The sequence below is a fragment of the Sus scrofa genome, chromosome 11 (assembly GCF_000003025.6).
Source record: "Sus scrofa isolate TJ Tabasco breed Duroc chromosome 11, Sscrofa11.1, whole genome shotgun sequence".
In the NCBI taxonomy this organism is placed as follows: domain Eukaryota; kingdom Metazoa; phylum Chordata; class Mammalia; order Artiodactyla; family Suidae; genus Sus; species Sus scrofa.
Genome location: NC_010453.5, coordinates 76,716,624 through 76,737,832, shown reverse-complemented (window position 1 = coordinate 76,737,832; position 21,209 = coordinate 76,716,624). Strand labels below are relative to the sequence as shown.

General features: G+C 48.7%; 3 long non-coding RNA genes across 3 annotated transcripts; 1 reads left to right on the top strand and 2 right to left on the bottom strand.

Moving 5' to 3' along the window:
• Positions 5,431 to 17,438, top strand: LOC106505361. The gene is made up of 2 exons (XR_001299694.2): positions 5,431 to 9,671; positions 15,821 to 17,438. It is a non-coding gene; the product is annotated as an uncharacterized LOC106505361 (long non-coding RNA).
• LOC110255860 lies at positions 8,094 to 10,463 on the bottom strand. Its single transcript, XR_002336772.1, has 2 exons — positions 10,423 to 10,463; positions 8,094 to 10,150 (listed from the first exon to the last, which is right to left on the bottom strand). It is a non-coding gene; the product is annotated as an uncharacterized LOC110255860 (long non-coding RNA).
• Positions 16,340 to 21,068, bottom strand: LOC106505360. Its single transcript, XR_002336771.1, has 3 exons — positions 20,603 to 21,068; positions 19,843 to 19,990; positions 16,340 to 17,257 (listed from the first exon to the last, which is right to left on the bottom strand). It is a non-coding gene; the product is annotated as an uncharacterized LOC106505360 (long non-coding RNA).

The window sequence follows — 21,209 nt, the reverse complement described above, 5'->3', positions numbered from 1 at the left end:
TTGAGAGGCCGTAAAGAGGAAAGTTTTAGGATGAACCAACCCTCACATCTGTGGGAATGCCTGCAAATGATGTACCTTCCCTTGGGCATCATCTGGCAACATATTTTCTCGGTCACCATATTATCTCATGAAAATAAAAGAGAATAGCCTCGAAGCCATAGTGCTGTTTTTAAATTTTTATTTTATTGGCGTAGTGGACTTACAATGTTGTATTAGTGGCAGGTGTACCGCAGAGTGAAGCAGTCATATATAAACATATATCCATTCTTTTTTCCCATATGATTACGGACCGCTGAGTAGATTTTCCTGTGCTACACAGGAGGTTCTCGTTAATCGTCTGTTTTATGCAGTCGTGTGTATGTGTTATTCTCACCTTCGCAAGTCTTCCCTCCCCCCAAGGGTTTCACCTACGGCAACCATAAGATTGGTTTTGAAATCTGCATATATGGAGAAAACTACAATTTGAAAAAATATGTGTACCCCAATGTTCACTGCAGACGATTTACAACAGCCAAGACATGGAAGTCGCCTAAATGTCCAACGACAGATGAAGGGTTAAAGAAGATGTGGTACCTATATAATGGAACATTGCTCAGCCACAAAAAACCAAAATAATTCCATCCATAACAACACAGATGGACCTAGAGATTATACCGATTGAAGTAAGTCCGAGAAAGGCAAATATCATATTACACCACTTATATGTGGAATCAAAGTGACACAAAAGACCTTATTTATAAAACAGTAGGGCCCTTTTAAAGTGGAGCTGCCGTCCCAGCCACTGCACAGATCTGCAGACCGCCAGAGCTAAGCAGGCAGAAACAAGTGAATGCATGGACAAACCCCAAACTGATGTATTTTGCTTAGGTTCACGCCATGCAAATTCAGACCAGGACACGCTTGTTACAGAGTTTCAGCTCTCAATCACGAGGATGCGCTGTCTTGTTTATTGGTAGACTCATGTGATTTCCTAAAAACTTCTGCAATTTGGAGTCAAAAGCAAAAATGACTGAGCAGTGGATCCTGGAGATGGTCCAGAGCAAACGAGCTACCTTCTGAATCGGATGGAAAACACTTTCATAAGCGTATTAGGAAACAGAAAAATAATTTCCTTATGATCTCAGTGCAGGAGAGATGGACGCGTCTGGTTATCACCCGAGCTGCAGGGCAGTTGCGTTCTGTCCTGCCAGAGACTGGCTTGGGCATTGCAGAGGAAGTGGACGCCAGCTGTGCCCAGGGACCAGACTAAAGATCTCTGCTGAAGCAGAGCAGAAAATGCCTCAGATTTTGAAGACTGTAGCCAGGGAGGAAGATGAGGTGGAAGGCAGCCAGACAAAAATCAAAGCGATCACGGCAGCCCCTCCAGCACAGCAGCTTGTGATCCGAGATGCAGCTGAAAACACAGGACCCTGAAAGCAAACTGGAGACCGCTGTCAGTGGGCGGTTTTCTAAACAGCTGTGAACCCCTCCCTGGAGAAGAGCTTGGGGGGCCGTCATGGACATCCTTCTGGTCAAGCCCACCCTCAATTACCTGCAAGGCTCTGGGGGTGGGGGAGTCGCCTTCTAACCCAGAGGGGAGTTTTGAAGCTTCTCATTGGTAAAATCGGGCACCTTTGCCAGCCTGCCTTCCACTTTCTCCTCTGCCCGCCCTTAGGCTCTACTTGGCACTCAAATACGTACTCAATTTTTATTAGTCATTCTCTAACAGACGTCAGTCTTTCTAGGGGACTGTTTTTGCCTGTTTTCAGGCAACCAGGAATTGTTACAGGAAGAGTTGTTAATTTCGAGGATCAGGAGCTTGGTCCTGAAGGATGGGCTGGAATTGGTTGGGATCTAGGTGCATTCTGGCAGGGCACCCTGGGGTATGGAAGACGGGGTGTCACATGGGGACCCCATGCTTCTGGAGCATCTGGCATCGCACAGGTCGTGTGGGGGTGCTGCTCTCTAGTTGGGGGACCAGACTGGAGGTGCGGCCCCAGCCAGGCAGCCCTGGGTGCCCAGACAGGAAGTGATGGCCCAGGCTGCTGACGCCCCTAGGGGACCCTGAGCAGCAGGCGTGAGGAACGCTGTCTGGGTTAGTGCGGTCGGGTGAGTCCACTCTGTTTAGCAAGGCGACCCAGCTGGGATCAGGAGCTGTGATGTGAAGCCACACGGGATCCAAAATCTAGACACGGAGAAACTGGGGGCGTGATTGTCGGGTCCGCAATGACAGGGGGTGCAGTGCACAAACCTGCAGCCTCTGTGCCTGGGGCCAGTTTTTTTTTTCTTTTCATGGCCCCCTCTGCGGCATATGGAGATTCCCAGACAAGGGGTCGAATTGGAGCTGCAGCTGCCAGCCCACGCCACAGCTCACAGCAATAGTGGATCCTTAAAACCCACTGAGCGAGGCCAGGGGTGGAGTTCACATCCCCATGGATACTGGTTGGTTCGTTACTGCTGCGCCACCACAGGAGCTCTGAGGATGGTTGTTATAAAGCCCTGGTGCACGTTTCTGAGGCACGAAGGTACTCAAGCCCCTTTGTGTCATGGATGCCCAGACCTTCTGGTGCTGAGGAGAGGCCCCTTGGCAGATAACGCTTTTATTTTTTTACTTTTTCATGTTTTCGGCCTTTTTATCTTTTCTAGGGCTGCACCCGCGGCATATGGAGGTTCCCAGGGTAGGGGTCGAATCGGAGATGTAGTCGCAGGTGACTCTGCCTCTGTGGGGTGATGTCGCCGAGTGTTTGTTGATGACTTAGGATGACCTGGGGGCTCCTGGGCAGGGCTTTGCCTGGGCTTCCATTCTGAGCTGCACTTGCAGCCACCACTTGTGAAAGTATGAAAGGCAGGTAAGAAAAGGAGTGGAGGACCCAGATCTAGAGATTTACCAGACTCCTCCGGCTAACTGCTTAGGCCAAAGGCACAATGCAGCCAAGTCACCCCACAAACAGGTGTCTTTTAGGCCAAACGGACGCGAACTCGTGACATGGTCTCCCACACCAGTAGCCAAGGTTTCATGGCTGCTTTAGTTTTCCGTGGCTATCTTGACAGAGGACCACATGCTCGGTGGCTTAAAGGACAGACACGGATTGTGTCTGGGTCTGTGGGTCAGAAGACCGGGCTCAGCGCATCTGCAGGGCTGGTTCTGTCCCAGGCCCCGGGGAGAACCCATGCCAGCCTCCCTCCCAGCTCCTGAGGCTTTGGGGGCCACCTCTGGCTTTTGGCATCACCCCATCTCTGCTTCCAGCTTCCCCGTGCGGTGTCCGTGTCCCCGTGTCCCCTTTATGTGAGGGCACTGGTCATATGGGATTAGACACCCACTCCACCTGACGTCATCCTGACCAATTCCACCTGTAATGACCAAACAAGGTCACAACCTGAGGTAGCGGGACTTAGGGTTTCGAGGGCACACAACTCAGTGTATAAATTCTGAGGACACACAACTCAACCCACAGCAGTTCTGCTTACACAGAACTTCGCACCTGAAGTCACAAGTCATGTAGGTCTGGGGACGGGCTCTGCTCCAGGATGGTCTCAGCTGGAAGGACTCCGGGTGACCCTGTGGTTGGGGACCACGTGAAGGCTTGATGGCCCAGTCTGATGTCTGGGCCGGGATGACAAGACTAGGAACACCGACCAGCGCGAACCCCACGACCTCCGTGTGGCTGCGCTTCCTCCCAACACGGCCGCCTCCAGATGTCTGACTTGTACCTGCCACCCCAGGCGCCGGGTGATGCGCCAGCGAAGGAGGCCTTTCGTGACCCAGGGAATCTCTTCCTCCACACGTCTGGGGCGGAGCCGTCACAAGCTCCCAGGCTCGCGGGAGGAGGAATTAGATTACACCTGCTGATGGGGCGGTGCTAGAGTTACGGTGTGGGAAGAGACGCACAACAGGAGCCACCGAGGCAGCACTTGCGGAAATTACAGTCTGCCCCCACGGCCTCCTCTGCACGGAGGCAGGGCTGGTTGGTGGTGAGATCACCTTACGTGGTCTGCCTTTGGGACCCTCCCTCCCTCCCCCCCGCTTCCTTCCCTCCTTCTCCCCCCTCCACCCCCCCTCCTCCCTTTCTTTCTTTCTTATTTGCTGTATTGAAGAGCTCCTTTGGTGCATTCCCCATTCGTTCTTAATTCAGTTTTTCCATAGGAAAAATCTTTGAAAATTCACCCAATGACACACAAGAATAATAATTCACCGTTACTGTTCTATAGGCCTGGTGAGACGTGTAAAAATGTTTTGAAACTAAGAGAGAGCCGAAGCAAAAGAATGTCCTGGAGGATCGTAACAACGCAGTATCTGTGCTCAAAGCAGATGCTGCAACAGCTTTTTGTTTCAAAGAAGGTCACGCAAATCCTCGTGTAAAAATCAGGACAGAGCGCTTTCATCTCAGGGAGAGAAGATACGGGTGCACGTTATCTGTTAGAACAGACATGGCAGACCAGCCTTTTCCATCATGAGATTGTGGGGCCATCATTCGCCCGCATCACTGCAAATTCTTCCCAGGTCTCAAGGAGCCCTGTCTCAGCCTATGGTCCTGACACCACAGGAGATTCCAGGTATGATTTTCATCACCAACCAATCCTCAAAAGGGGTCATGACTTTTCCAAGCTGCCCAGGACAGACGTTCGCCCTCACTCCTGCTCTCAGCCCCCATGGGGTGAGGCTTGCTGTCCATACCCACCTGTACTTCTTCCAGAAAGTTCACCTCCTTCCAGGATGGTCAACCTCCGATGGCTCAGGAATGCCCTCTCCCGCCATCCCCACTCCATCCAGCATGTGGGGAGGGTGACCTGGCCGTCACTGGGAGGTCAGAATGGCTCCCCCAGTGTGTCCTCTGCCTGGGCACCCCTACCGGGATCCAGTGGACTACGTGTCCCCAGAAAGGGTGCATGAATGTTGCACTGCAGTGACTAACCAGCCGGTCCACTGTCACAGCCTCTGTGAAATCCGGGGCATTCATGAGGAAGTTAGAATAAATCTTGATGCTTTTATAAAAATGCCTCTTTTTCTCAAGGCTCGTTTCTCTACCTTCCTAAATTAGATGCTAAGTTTATCTCTATTTCTTTAATTTTTAATAATGACAATATTTTAGGATGAGACGTTTGCCTCTGAAGATAGCTTTTGCTATTTGGTGGTCTCGATGTTTTGTTTTTAAAGGATAGAGTTGCCACATGATCCAGCAATCCCATACCCAGGCATATATCCGGAAAAGATGGAAACTCTAATTTGAAAAGATACGTGAACCCCAGGAGTCCCCATCGTGGCCCAGCAGAAACGTACCTGACTAGTATCCAAGAGGTGATGGGTTCGAGCCCTGGCCTCCCTCAGTGGGTTAAGGATCTGGTGTTGCTGTGAGCTGTTGTATAGGTCACAGACGAGGCTCAGATTCTGTGTTGCTGTGGTTGTGGTGTAGGCCGGCAGCTACAGCTCCGAGTTGACTCCCAGCTGGGAACTTCCATGTGCTGCTGCAGCTGTGGCACTAAAAAGCCAAAAAAAAAAAGGAAGAAAGAAAGAAGAAAAGATATGCACCCCAGCGTCCACTGTGGCACTTCTCACAACAGCCGAAACAAGGAAGCCACCGGAATGTGCTTCGACAGAGGGATGAAGAAGCCGTGGTACGTGTACACGGTGGGCTATTACTCAGCCGTTAAAAGGAAGGAAATAACGCCGTTTACGACAACATGGAGGGACCTAGACGAGATTCTGCCACGAGAAGTCCGACAAAGACCAGTTATCACATGATATCACTTCTCGAGGACGCTGAAAAATGATACGAATGAACTTCTTTACAAAACAGAAACAGATGCACAGACAGAGAGAACGAATTTGCCGCTACCACAGGCGAAAGGGGGGGAAGGAGGGATAGATTAGGAGTTTGGGATGAAGAGATTCACGCCTCTCTCTCTACAAAACAGATAAACAACCAGGCCCTCCTGTTCAGCAGAGGGGAGGATACTCAGGATCCCGTAATCAATCATAATGGAAAAGAATAGGAAAAAGAAGACGTATGTATATATACGCAGGTGTAACTGGACCTTCATGCTGTATCCCTGCAACATTAGCAATCGCTCCTTTTTTGTGTGTACTTGCTTCATTTTTGCCCATTTTGCCTTATTGCTCCTCTTCAACACCGCACAGTATTTTATATTCCCTTTTGTCTTCTAATACGTCTCCTGGGTTTTGTGAAATCTGAGGGCAATTTGATATTTGTTTCTTTTAAGAAAACTTGTTTACGGCCTGCAGGCTGGTGGCAATTTTCCTGATGATTTTGCCATAAACATTCAGTGCTTCCAGATGTTTATTTCTGTAAATTGCCCTTTAACTGTGTGCTTCGATCCGTACCTCTTAGTCCTTTTCCCCAACCCTGTGTCCAGTCTCGGCTCCGCATAAACTCAGGGTCTGTGTTGTTCTTCGGGGCCTTTAACCCGGTTCTTCTGCACTGGGGTTTGGGGGGGCTCGTCAAGGGTCCCCCACAGTTGTGACCCATTCACCGTTCACTCTGTGCCGATTTCCTTCCTTTCTTGCGCTTATTTTAATTTTTCATTTTCTCCTCCTCATCCCCTTTCTCGTAAGTGTTTTGGGCCTTCCCTCGGCTTCCTGGAGACCTTTGCTGAAGCCCGTTAAAGTCATGCAACAACCTAGAAAAAAAGCCCTGTTCGAGATACGGGGTCGGCTTTTGGAGGTTTTTCCTGGTTTTTCCATTTGGGGGGTGACTTCATTTCCCTGACCTGTTGGGCGAGTCCCAGGCTTTCTGTGTGGGTGCCTGTGAATATATAATTCAGCCTGAAAGGAGCTCAACCAGACCCGGGCAGATCAAGGCCAGCCCCCAGCGTCCCTGTGTCCCTGTGTGAGAGGTGCCCTTTCACTCAGGTGACGGGAGTTGGAGGGTAGCTGGAGCTCTGTCCATGTCGGCTGAACTTCCAGGTGGGGTGGCCCACACAGAGCACCCACTCAGCGCCCCGGTGGGTCTTGGGGGGCCCTGACCTCACAGGGTGCACACACTCCCCCCGGCTTGGCCACCTCGCCACTCTGCCTCCTCCAGAAACACTGTCTCATCAGGACGGCACGATCCAGAATTTCCCGTGTCTCCCAGACTGCGACGTCCCTTCTTTTCTCTTATTTTTGTGCGGACATGGCAGGAGGATGGAGAATGATGGTTGTGTTGCTGTGTTGCTGTCACAACACCCATTTATAGCAGAGCACTGGCTGCCAAGTTTCCTGCTGCAGGGGGAGGGCAGTAGAGAGTGGAGGGAGAAGGACCTCTCCGATCGCTGTCTGTCTGTCTGGCAGTTTGCTCTGCTTGGGACAGCAAAGAGAACACGTGTCAGATGCTCTTCAGTTTCAGATTATAGCTCTGCGGATAAAATTTTCTTTCTAAGACATGCGTAATACATGCCATTATGCTTTGCCATGTTCACATTTTAATTTAATGTTTAAAATTGAAGCGTAGTTGGTTTCCAATGTGTTAGTTTCAGGTGTATGACAACGTGATTCAGTCTTATACACATACGTTCTTTTCCAGATTCTTTTCCACTATTAGAAGGTATCAAGTAGATTTGCCTGTGCTATGCAGCAGGTCCCTGTTGTTTACCTGTTTTATATGCAGTAGTACCTGTTAATCCCATCCTTCTAACTTATACCCCCGCCGCACCCCGCTTGCCCCTTTGGTAATCGTAAGTTTGTTTTCTGTCTGGGTGTCTGTCTCTGTTTTGCTTTGAGGGCTATTTCAGAGACTCCTGGCTAGAATTCATGCTTAAAAACATGCATCCTCATGGAGGTTCTGGGAATCCTATTTCACGATCCTAAATGATTTTCATTAGCTGGACACTTGAACTTTGCTGGGTGTCAAATGCTTATCAAACGGCATCAGCTCCGTTGAACAATTAAGTGACCTCATCGGGGAGTCACTAACTCCCGGTTGGTTCTTAGTTAGGAGAGTGGGCTGACCGGCCGAACTGAAGGAAGGACGGAAGGAAGGAAGGGAGGGGAGGGTGGGTGTCTGAGGTCCTGATTCTAAAATCTGCGAGATCATTAGAAACATGCTGAAATGAAAGGGCATTTTCCACCTGCAGATCAATGTAAGTCAAAGTCCTAATTAAAGAAGAAAACACAACATTCCAATAAGCCAACATTTTGTTTTATGTGCATATATGCCAATATTTTATAGTTAAGAGCCACAGCCAGAATACAAATTCTATCTGGACAGTTTTGTTGATATTTGTGGTATAAATTTAGAAGCGTAGGACATACTATGCTTTTTATAAACGTCACAGCTTATTGAGTCACTGAAAAGCTGGCAAAGATCCACAGCTTTGCCGTATTTCAGTAATAATCCCAGGCTGTTCTTTTGTGTATTCCTGTCTGCCAAGTCCCTCCACCAAACAATTCATTTATTTCGCATTAACTTCAGTGGTGTTCCCAGTTACTTCATCCATAGCCTCCAAAGTATGCAGTGAGGCTTGCCAAGTATTTTCGCATGTTTCTGCTTTATTTATGGTTTACTTGTTTCCATAGCTTTCAATTCCAGACTTATTAACCGACATAAGGAAGGGCGCCTTCGATCCGCCCCCCGCTCATGGCTACCAGACCTTCTCTGAATACCGTCTCTTCGGAGAGATGACCTGGCCACGCAGGGTTTTCCTCCTGTTGATTCGTCCCCCTGCCATTGAAACTGATCTGCCATTTCCCCTTCAGGAAAATGGTTTCTCCAGGGACACTTGCCCTTGTGCCAACGAGTCAGGCCAACCGTCTGGAGTGTCCCCCTGTGGGATGCAGGAGCTACATCCTCTTTTTCTAAGAGTGGCCCGATTTGGCCACAAGCCTGCCTTGCCCTCAAATTGCCGTCAACATGGAGAATTACTAAGAAGGATGTCTTGGTAGGAAGTCCTGTGACTTTTCACAAGGAACATCCTGAAAGGCACAGTATTTTCTGCCTTCCAAAAAGAAAATAATAATTACCTTTAAAATTACAATGTGTAAGTTTTTGTCAGAAATTCTGCTCACAAAGGAATGTGAGCTGAGAGCTTTTCATGTCAACCTGAGGATCTACGACCAAGTCACGGCCCCAAGAGTGTCTGGAAGACACAGGTCCAAATACCGTCCTAGTTAGCATTGTTAGGCGAAGATTAGTCAGTTTACCACGGATTCCCGGGGCACCTGGAACACGATTGTTCATCATAAAGAAAAAAAACACACAGATTATTCCACTCCACGTAGATGAAATGCTCATTCTGGGTTTATAAGACCCAACAAAGCTTAACAAGCTCATCACCTTTTAACAAAGATTTTAGTAACATGCTGCTGAATAAGACCAACGAGGAAGCATTTTCAATTATGCCATGACATGCTCTTGTCCCTTGTACTATAAATAAGAGAGTCAGGGACGGTCACTCACACTGTCGCAGGCTGGAATTATTTGCTGCCTGAGGTCACGAAAGCTGCTTCTGGATCACAGGTTAATGACCCAACGGTTTTTTCTAGAAGGGGTGAGCTTATGTGTGAGCGTGCGTGTGAATCAAGTCAGTTGCTAATTCCGTTCCTCTGTTCACTAGGACGGGGTCTATTTTGAGCAAATGAGGTCAATGAAGTTGCGGGGAGAAGCGCGCGGCGTTGCCCGTGACTTCCGCACGTGGGGCATTTTTCCACCAAGAGAAGAAGTTTGGCTTTAGGGATGAGAAATGCAGAAGGACACCAGGTAAGAGAAAGAACCCGCATTTTAGGCACCCATAACCTAGAAAGCGGCCAAGGGAGGGTGGTGCCGTGAGAGATGCCCTGGAGGAAGGGTGCCTTCTGGAAAAGGGCGCCGTACCAGGGAAGCGTGCAGAAGATAAGGCCGCCCTCCTGTAATTTTATGTTCCCTCTGAGCCCAGCGACAGACCGCTGCTCTGCTCAGAGACAGAAAGATGTAACAAAGGGGAATTGTCAGGGCTGGAATTCCCCCAGTAAAGCCTTTCCATATTTAAGAATTATTAAGGATATGGTGTAACGGCTGGTGGTGTGACATTCTTGCGAACTGTCTCTTCTTTCCAAGTCCTTTGCAAGGCAGGGATGGGGTTCCTGGGACGGGAGCCATCTGAAATCCTAACACACTGAACCGGACTTTTCCCTCGAACAGCAGCTTGATGTTCTGAAGTGTCACAAGCTTCGCCGGCATCATTTCATGGCCAAAACCTCCTGGAAACATACAACTCCCATTATTTTCTCAATGAAAAGTGCTACCCCTTGAAAAAAGTGCCAGGTCCAAACAGTTTCATGGGTGGTTCCCTTTCAAACCTCAAGGATAGTGCCGGAACGATTTAAACCATTACACAGCTTTGATAAGGCTTCTTTTTTGTAAAGTCAGCAAAACTACAGCATCAAAATGTGATGTGCACACGGTACCTGCACAAATGCACACACACACATGGACACACCCCCCCACACACACACTTAAAACTCAGACTCACCCAGGAGTTTCCACTGTGGCTCAGTGGGTTATGAACCTGACTAGTACCCATGAGGATGTGGGTTCGGTCCCCGGCCTCACTCGGTGGTTAAGGATCAGGTGTGTCTGTGGCTGTGGTGTAGGCCAACAGCTGCAGCTCCAAAAGACCCCTAGCCTGGGACCTTCCTATGCCGAGGGTTTGGCCCTAAAAAAGCAAAAACAAAAGCAAAAGCAAGCTAAACTCAGACTCATCGAGGTGCATAGATTTATGTGAATACGTAAAAACGCTACTTAAAACAACAGCAAATAGAATGAAGGAGCATCTAAAGTATGATTGCCCATGTGACCAAACGTGATAAGCCAGGGACACAAAGAACGCTTCTAATTAAAATCCATGCAATATACAGGGATTGGAGGATAAGGAAGAACTTTTTGATGTGGGAACACACTCTAGGGCTTTTTAATTACTTGGCAAGGACCCTAAAGAGGGAGGTGAGGTTGCAAGTTTAGCTCTTGAAAACTTTTCTTAAAAAATATATTTTGGTGGGCATTTGTTTTGTATTAATACATAATACAATGTGTCCACCTCAATATTAAGATAAGCAACTCAATTAAAAATCTCAGGCATTTCCGTCGTGGTTCAGCAGTAACGAACCCAACTAGCACCCATGAGGTTGCAGGTTCGATCCCTGGCCTTGCTCAGTGAGTTAAGGATCTGGCGTTGCCTTGAGCTGTGGTGTAGGTCAAAGATGTGGCTCAGATCTGGTGTTGCCGTGAACTGCGGTGTAGCACCAATTCAACCCCCAGCCTGGGAAATTATGTATGCAGCGGGTGCGGCCCTAAAAAGAAGAAAAAATAAAATAAAATCCCAGAAGAATGTATAGATACTCTATAAAGAATATGTACAGATGATCAAGAGGCACGTGAAAAGACACCCAGCATCACTTGTCATGGGGGAAGTGCAAATCAAAACTGCCATGAACCTCGACATACACCGCATTAGAGGGTCTGAAATCCTGGTTTCCCCACCTCTCTTTCAAGTCTGTTCCTCCCTTCATCCCTTATAACCACACATCTTGTTTCTGTCTCTAGAGATTAGCTTACCTTTGATAGAATGTTGTATAAGTATATATTATTTAATCCTTCGTGTCTGGTTTCTGTTGCTCAGCAAAATGATTTTGAGGTTCTCACACATCGTCACATGCATCAGTGGTTTAATCCCTTTTATTGGTGAGTGTTGGTATCCCCGTTGCATGGAAATACCCGTATCTGTTCATCTTGCTGATGGGTGTTTGGGATGTTTCCTGTTCAGGTTTAAAATGAATAAAGTTGCTGTGAACGTTTATGTACAAGTATTTGTAGGGTATATGTTTTTATTTCAGCTGTGGGTAAATATCTAGGAATGGAATGGCTAGGTTGCATGCTAGAAATATTTTTAACTTTTAAGGAAACTCTTAAATAGTTTTCCAAAGAGTGGGGTTGAATTGAAGTCAACTGAAATGCTTTCTGCCCAATAGCACTCAACCTCTCTTGAACTCATCTGGTAAGAATGTCATTGTCAACGTCCTGTGTAAAAAGTCTTTTGAGGCCTTTACAGTATAAACTGGGTCACGTCTCGTCATCCTCCTGCTCAGTAACCTGCCATGGCTTTTGATGAACACGGAGCCATGCAGAATGTCAAAGGTAACCAAGCAGCAGGGTCCCAGGGGACGTGGGCGTGCTCCCTGGACCTCCCATCTCATCCGTGCCCAAGACCCACCCTACTGGCTCTCCTCCTGCTCCAGTAATAAGCCGAGCTCCACTGGCTTCGGGGAATTCGCATCTGCCCTCCCCTTTCCTGGAACACGCTTTATTCAAGCTTCTCATGAAGCACCTTCTTTGTTCTTTCTCAGATATCTGATCTCTTCAGTAAAAACTTCCCCAAACATCCAAGCTCCATGACTCACACACTCTCTCCCTCCTTCCTTCAAGGTGGCCTCTCCACATGACAGCACACCATGTTTAGCTGGCTTGTCCATCTGTCACTAGGACATACACCTGCAGGGCCAGGCACTTCATCTGCTGGTGGTCTCGGCGATGCTACAGGTACAAATCGCCAGAGAATCCATGCTGGATGCCACGAACCTCTGTTCTGAGCTCATGACGAGTCCACTGTGGGTCTGGATGGTTTCAGAGCCCCTGGCCATGTACCTAGAGGCTGTGCTCGGGACAGCGCAGGAGGTCATGGGGAGTCCCACACTAGAGCTCCAGCACTTCCCCAGAGCGGCCACAGCTACTTCTGTTCATACCTTACTCACAAGGCACACCGCGTGCCACCACGGTCCCAAGGGGGTGGGGCCTGGGGAGCAGGAAGAATGACGCAGGGGGCAGCAGGCGTGCTACCACTGTCTCCCTGGTCATTCCATCCGGAGCACCTAGGACTTAGCCACCAGGGCTTGGTTCGCCATCCATCCCCCATATGTACTCGCTCAGTCAGGTCAACCAGGTCCATAGCTTGGTTTTTCTTGCCATGGAGGCAAGGTCCTAAGAAAACCCCAAAGAACTCTGTGCCATCTGCCTTACATCCCTTCTCTGGGGCATTTTATTAGCCCAGATTCTCTCATTCTTCACTTTCGGGGGTTACTTGGTAAGGCGCTCACACTGAGGTATGAATTAATATACTACACGGTCCTGCCATGAACAATTGATGTTATACGCGGTAATTCTTACCCAGGAAGAATATCTTTCCAGGGCTTTCCAGCCACGAGACAGAGGCAACCACTGACTTCTAAAAGGATCGATTTCTCTGATACTTTCTATCTTGTTACTTTTAATCACTTCCCGTGTTAGCTTCTGATATGTACAATGGATCCTCAGTCCGGCACGATGGGCTAAAATTAGAAAAAAAGCAGCCCTGTCTTGGAGTGTTCCTTCAGTTTTGTTGGCACCAGGGTCTTGTCCATACACTGACTGATATACCCAGACTGCTGGACATGCCAGGAGTTGTCTACTGTGACTTAGAGGAACGAAGCCTGGGAGGTCAGAGGAGGAACCCAATTACACATGAGAACTTGAAGCCTTCACTTCCAGCCAAGAGCCAAACTGTACTAAAAACATACAACCTTATTCTTACTAAGGAATTGGTTCTTTAAAACCTCTTGAAGGGTGGAATGAAACATCTCTCTTAATTCAAATACGGCAGTAGGGACACATTATTTTCTCCTTAGAAAAAATACCTGACTTCATTCCCACTGTGCTGTTAGATTGCTATAGTCAAGTCTGAATTTATAAAAAACAAACAATACAAGCCCTTGAGGTTTCCATGAAATTTCATCCTGGGGAAATGACACGGAAATCCTTCGTCACTGAAAGGAACTAAGTGGGATGTGAATTAAACTTTCTCTGGCAATTTTGTGTACTTTATAGATGTCAAACCCTGAGAATTGATGTCATCTTTACTCTGTAGGAGAATTAAATCCTTGCTAGCTCTTTTGGAGCAGAAATCATGGAGCCCGCATATTTTTGGAACTACTCAAGAAAGAATGAAAAGATGAGAGGGGAAATAATTTTTCCCCAAAGACCATTCGAATCTTGCTGGCGTTATCTACTTAAGCAACACATTCCAGATAAAGGCAACAGGGTGTAAAGGTTAAGGGCACAAACTCTGCGACTAAGCTGTACATGCAAATCCCGATGCCTCTTACAAGCTGTGAGTCCTGGACGGGCCATGCTGTGCCTGCTAAGAGGGATGCTGCAAATAATAATACCTCCCCTGTGGGTCATTGGGAGGTGGATTAAATACTACAGAAGCATGAGTTATTTTGCCTCTCTGCATGTCAATCTGTGGCATTCACTTCTTTTTTAAAAAATATATTTTTCTTATTGAGGTATAGTTGATTTACAGTGTTTCAGGTGCACAGCAAATTAATTCAGTTGTATGTATATAACCCTCTATTCTTTTTCAAAATCTTTTCTATTATAGCTGCTTACAAGATATTGAATATAGTTCCTTGTGTATACAATCGGTTTTACTCATCTGTTTGAACATCACAGTGTGTAGCTGTTAATTCCACATTTCGAATTTATCTCTCCTACCCCAGCTGCTGGCGTTCCCTGAGGGAGAAGAAAGGCTATCGTGCCAATAAATAGTGTCAGGGAGTTCCCACCAAGGAGCAGTGGCTTCAGAATCTGACTGCAGAGGCCCAGATGGCTGTGGCGGTGTGGGTTTGACCCCCGGCCCCAGGGCAGTGTGTTAAAGGAACAGGCATTGCTGTATCTGTGGCATAGGTCTCAGCTGCGGCTGGGATTCAGTCCTGGCCCAGGAACTTCCACGTGCCGTGGGTGTGGTCAAAAGAAAAATTAGTGTCAGGCAGTCACGACCACCCTTCCATGAAGGTATCTCAGGTTCAATTTCATGCGCATAATTACCTAGCTACTATTAACTAATTACAGAGGTCTCGGGGGCCACCCCAAGCCTTAATCATTAAAATTCAGGTGGTATCTCCTGCAGTCGGGTGACCGCCCTGCCCACGCACAGGGCCTCTTGGGAGAAAGGCTTTGGCACAGTCCTCAACTTCTCCTTCTCCCAATCCTCCATCCAGTCACTCCCCAATCTTGTCCACTCCATCTGATCCATCCTGCCCAGGTGCTCTGGGTCACTGAAAGCCTTGGGACAGCCCTGTCAGTGCTGGTTCAATGAGACAATCAACAGGGTCTATCACGATAGATGAGGGGGTGATATTAATATTATTATTAATTAAGAACCTAGGCTGAGTGAACTACCCCGAGGGAAGGAGCGAGGCTGAGTAAGCCATGCTGAGGGAAGGACCTAGGCTGAGTAAGCCATGCTGAGGGAAGGACCTAGGCTGAGTAAACCATGCTGAAGGAAGGACCTAGGCTGAGTAAACCATGCTGAGGGAAGGACCTAGGCTGAGTAAACCATGCTGAGGGAAGGACCTAGGCTGAGTAAACCACACCAAGGGAGGAAAAGGGGCTGAGAGCTGACAGCAGAGGGAGGCTCTGGAGGGCACTACTGGGCTCCCCTCACAGGGCTCAGTGGGCCTTGGAGTCTGCAAAGGGGGCTATAGCCTTGGATGAGGGGGTTCATGGGTGCCCAGGATGTCACTTCAGTTCTGCAGTGCTGATGTTAGATCTGTGTCAAGCAACAGCTGAAACTGTGCCAGCCCTTTGCTCAAGTGCTAAAATTGTGCCGAAGGGTTCGCAAGTTGTGCAGTTCATCCTGACTGAGCCCAGACCAGGCTTAACCTCCCATCTCGGACTAATGTGACCTCCTTTGCTTTCCTGTCCTCCCCTTAGTGTGGACCTGAGGCCTTTTACGAGCAGAAAGTTTTCCACATGTTTTGGTCGTCACGCTAGCTTTCCAAGTTGAGTCACCTCATTAGAAAAGAAGTCGCACTAAGTATTTATGTTTCTTTAAATAGGGTGGAATGTTAATGTGTATCATCATAAGAAGGAACACTTGTTTTGTTTACACAACTGTGTCTCCAGACCTGAAGCATCACCATGCGGAGAATCAGCGGAATTACTTCCAGGTTTTCCCCACGGTCCGCATTTGGTACATACTCGCCGACAGGCCCAAAGGCTGTCTCTGCTCTGAACTTCGAACAGTGATCATTGCAGAATTACAGAGAAACTGATGGGCGTTCAACCACTGGCTGAGAAAATGTTTTTGTTAAAAACAGACACGTAAAAAGAGGGATAGTGGTGGTACCTCAAACCCACAGCGGCAATTCCCCGCGTGTTGGGAGGAAAAGCCACGTTTTTCTGCATGTTGTCTAATGAGACAAGGAGGTGGGGGACAGCGGGTCCAGAATGGGGGTTCCCTGCGCCCCGAAGCTTGGCCTGCGGGAGGGACCACGTGTCCTTGTGTGGGGGTGACAACATCCGCACTGCCCCCACCCCAAGACCCTGGAAAGCGGGAGGATGCGTAGGCTGGAATCTTCTTTTAAAAATTAAATATCTATTTGGAACATGAACTAGAAATACCGATGGACAAGCACACTCTATAAATAGCATCTCTGTCCTGGCTCGTGACTGCATCCAGTCTGTGACCTTCGAAGGCCTCTGAAAGGGCAGAGCCCGCCGCGGCCGCTTGGACGGTTCTTATCCCCAGGCCGGGCTGAAGGGAGCGTCTGGGGCCGCCTGGTGGTGTCTCCATAAACACAGATATCCTCAGGGCGCCAGGCCACCCCTCTCTTTCCAGACATTCCCCCCACCCCGGAACGCCTCTCATGGTGTGGAGACCACCCCCAGCCTGTCAAACCCACAGAGCTCCCACCTTCAAACGTGCCCTCTTTGCCTGCACCCTTGGAGGGCAGGAGCCGAGTCTGGCTTAGGGCTGTATGGCTGGATCTGACCGTGACACCGGAGGCCTGGCGAGTGGGTGATCTGTGTCTCTCAAACTCAGTAAGCCCTCTCCAGGCCTGAGGATGAGGGCTTGGCATCCCCAGGAGGCAGAAAGGCGGACCCTCAAGCCCACCCAGACCTGCGGAATCAATCTGCGTCCAACCAGATCCCCAGATGCGGTCCAGGCACAGCTTTGAAATGTGAGGAGCCATGAAGAATCGACTGGTGTGGGCGAGGCTCTGCTCAGGACAGGCTTTGCTTCTTACACAAATTATAGCTGTTGGGAGGCTTGAAGGGGACCATTCTCACATTCGAGGCCACACACCCATTAGCTAAGACGTCAGGACCGCCGCTGTTCAGACGGAGATTTCTGTGACATCACTGACGTCCCTGCTTCAAAGACACCGCAGTCTCAGTACAACTGGCATGTGAGTCCCACTTTCGGCTGAATCTTGCACGTCGAGGGTGAAAGGCGGCAACTGCGTGTCATGAAACACAGTCTACTCCTTCCTCTAAAGATAAAGAAAAAACCCACCCTGTCGCAGCTTCTGAGTGAATTTTACCTGGAACTTAACCCATTTTCTGATCCGTGATCCACTTACTTGTGTGTTTATCTTCTGTATCATTCCACAGTGGAACTGAGTTGCCTTCACACACACACAGACACACACACACACACACACACACACACACACACACACACTAAATAAAAATTAAAACTAAGGATTATGCCACTTTCAGCTGAACTTGACCATGGTGGTGTTCCTTTCCTCAGTATTGCTTTGGAATTATTCAGTGATTCTGCTGCCCCTGTTGTTTAAATTTGAGCTGGACTTAAAGATAACCTCTTAGGGACCTGAGCTGCGTGTCTGTGATCTGTTTTCCTTGGAGGGACTCACCTCCTGTGACCAGGCAGGCCTTGCTGGCCTCCTGGCGTGGAATTCTCTGTGCTCCCCTGCTGGTGCCTAAATGCCACACACCAGGAGCTTTCCCGCTGACCTTTCCTGCCCTCCATCCATTCACTGAGAGAAGAGAGGTCACTCTGGGCTGAACTATGGATCCAAATCCGCAGCCTCACGGTCCTGGCTCATTCTTAAGCACAAGCTGCATCCAGCATGCCGACCCGCAAAGAATCAGCCTGCTCCTCTCTGAGCACGACCCACCCCCACCAGCCCTCCTGCTGCATCTGCCTACAAGGGGCCTTGAGGGGGTGACATGCGTTGCTGATGTCACCACGGTCCATTGTCCATAGAGGTAACACCAAGAAAAAGACCGCTATGCTTTTGAAGCAGCAGCAGGTGTGGGTCCTGGAAGTGCCACCGTGGCTTCCTGGGGCCTGTGGCCCTGGCCTCGCCTTGGCCCTTGGGTGTTTTGCACGCCATCTGCAGCACAGGAAGGATTTAACGTGTGCTTGGATTAAAATTGTCTGAAATATTTCATTTTAGGGGTGGCAGTTTCAGCTTATGCCTGGCATCCCTCGTTTGCTGGACTGACCTTGAGCCACAGGATTTTTTAATGTGAAATAATATTTCAAGCCTGGACTTCAATGGTGAGTGCAGACCAAGACAGGATGCCTGGTTTAATCAGGAACAGGACCAGAAAGAACAGGCCTTAAAGCCCTGGAAACTGTGAGGCAAAGATTTTTTTTTTTTTTTTAACTCAGTACTTTAAAATAGAAGGATGATTTATTATGAATTGAATTTTGTTGAAATATACCTAAAACTACACGCTTAGTAAGTGGACCCCATGTGCGCCTCTCTGCCCAACCTGCCAGCGCCCACGCTCAGGAGTCAGCATGCCCATCGCTCTTCTTTGGGGAGAATGATGTGAACTAACCACTAACCTGATGTCGCTCAAGGTCAAAGTCATAGTCTCAGCATCCAAACTTCTGGACAGTGCGATGCTGCTACCCTTCCCCTGGGAGGTGGGGTTCCTTTGCTGTTGTTTTGCCTCGAGCAGTCGAACTGGTGATGCTACCCTGGGCTAAGGCTGGGTGAGGAGAGGCGACATGGCCCGTCCCCCTCCCCATCCCCTCTGTGTGATGACCCTGGAAACCCAGCCGCCATATTGTGAGGAAGCCCAGGCCACATGGGGAATCCAGGTGTGGGATTGGGGACACCTGCCCAGCATCAACTCCCTTACATATGAAGCTAAGTCCTCAGATGACTCCAGCCCTTGCCCTGGAGCATTCCAGATGAGCTCCAGATGTCATGGAGCAGAGGCGTGCTGTACCCACTATGTCCTATCTGAATTCCTGACCCAAAGAAAGTGGGGGAGATAGGACGTGATTTTTGCTGCAGTAAATCAGTACATTCGGAGTAATTTCTAATGCAGCCATAGAGGATGAAAACAGGCTTTAAACGTCTCTTTCTACGTAAATTGAATGTAAATTACAAGTACGTCATTTGTATTAAATGTGAAATACATACAAATTACTAGTATGTAAATGACATGGTCTTAATTAGAGCCACAGATTAGGAAAAAAATAGAGTCCGCTTATGTGCATACCAGTGTTGTTGTTTAACTAATTCCAGTTCTAAAAAAAATGTATTTAAACAATTACTAAAATTTAAACAAAATTTAAAAATAATTTTGGGGAGCATAAAGATATACAGATATCCATCTCCACGTGGAATATGCATGCTCACCAGGCAATTGCCTACCGGATACTAATCCATGATAATAACACATATGTGTCATGTACAGTAACCAAGTCACATTCACAGTAAAATTTTGACTTGAAGTTTAGCATACATGTAAATTGAAGCAACGAATTACGGTCAAATCTGGACTCCTAACATGGCCAATCCAAATAAACGTCGCCAAAACGTGGACCCAAATGTAGGACTATTTACTGAGGAGCCTGGCTTCCCAACACTCTGAGAGTCGGTGGAGCCGAGGTCTCGTATAATTGTCTTCACAATCTTTTTCTTTTTTTCAGTGAAATCTCGTTCTCAAAATTAAATTTTATTTAGTTTTATAGGCAGCGTGTTATGATCACTTGGCTGAAACGTGTTAGCATCAATCAGAATAAATTTCAAGGCCTCACTATGACTGTGCCACTGAGTTCCTCCATCAAAATCTCCCGCCCGCTTACCTCGCCGTGCGACACGGGGCTCATTCGGCACCACGTGGTGGCCCACCTCTCGCCCACGCGCAGATGCAGGCTTTTGAAAAATCGGTAGGCGTGCTCCGGTTGCTCTTCAGATGCTGTCTGGGGCCATTTCAACATGTCCACGTTTATCCTGGATAGAGAAGAGCAATGCAGCCGTGGCCTCTGCTCTGACCAGAGTGTGAGGCCGTGGCTGGGGGCTGCTCCTGCTGTCACAGGCTGACCGGCCCCACTCGGAGAGCCAGAGAGGGGCTCCTGAGGTCAGGTGGTGGGTCACCCAGGGTCCAAAGAAGGATATTCCTAGGGTGTCCACCTGCTGGTCAAGCCGTGCCTGGACCCCTCAGGTATCCGCTTTACACACGTGGAATAAAAAGTGATGGCATTTGTGAGAAAAGGCGGTATTAACTAGAAAAGACCTGCTTATGCTCCACCAGTCCCTAAATACTTGGGATGGAGAGGGGACCAGAACGTCACAGAGAGTCAGCCTGTCCCCAAGTCCCACCTCCACAAGGGCATGTCTGCCCTGCACCCCATCTCCCCAGACAGGCACCCCCAGTGTCCCCTGGCCCCAGGGAATGGTGAGGCAGGAGCTGTGAGCGCCTGCGAGCTCAAAAATGGAGAAGCAGCTCTTAAATAGGGAGCTTGGGGATTGCAAACCCAATTGTTCACTTTCAGTGGGCAAATCCTGGCGTGTGTCCCAAAGCGCGGATCGGAGGGGCCACCACCCCCTCCATGCCCCCCCCACCTTTCTGCGCTGCTTCCTTTCCTTCTTCTTTTCCTTTGAGTCCTAGCACTCGGTGCCCGCGTCAAGTGCATTCCACAGCTTCTGAGGCGCCCTATGCAGGAACTCGGCCCCGGGTCCTCCCTGGACAGGCGGTTCTGCATCCCCAGCTCCAGGCTCTTGCTCCGCAGCCCGTCCCAGAATGAAAAGACTGGCCACAGACAACAGTCTCCGTTTCTCTACCGTGGACACAAGCCGGTGTCTCATTTTTGGACACCTGTCAAAACCTTGCCAGAAACCAGGGACCGGCGAGCCTGCTGTGCTTTCATTTCACCCATGAATCACTATCAGCAAGTCCTGGTGTGGCCAGCTCTTCAGTGTCTTGGATTGTTGAGATGTTTTTCATTCCAGTTAAAAAGATTATTTTATCAGTGACCTTTGTTAACCAACTCTGGAGTAAACAGGAACGTGTTCAGCCACTATGAATTATGTAATACTTTGAAATTGTCTAGACAGTGTTAGGAGGGTAACAGATGGAGCGAATTCTTAGAAATGGAAAGCGATTTTGCAACAGCATTCTCCACCAAGACAGCCGCCATCTCTCTCCTGACACATCGCTCTGTCCGTCTCC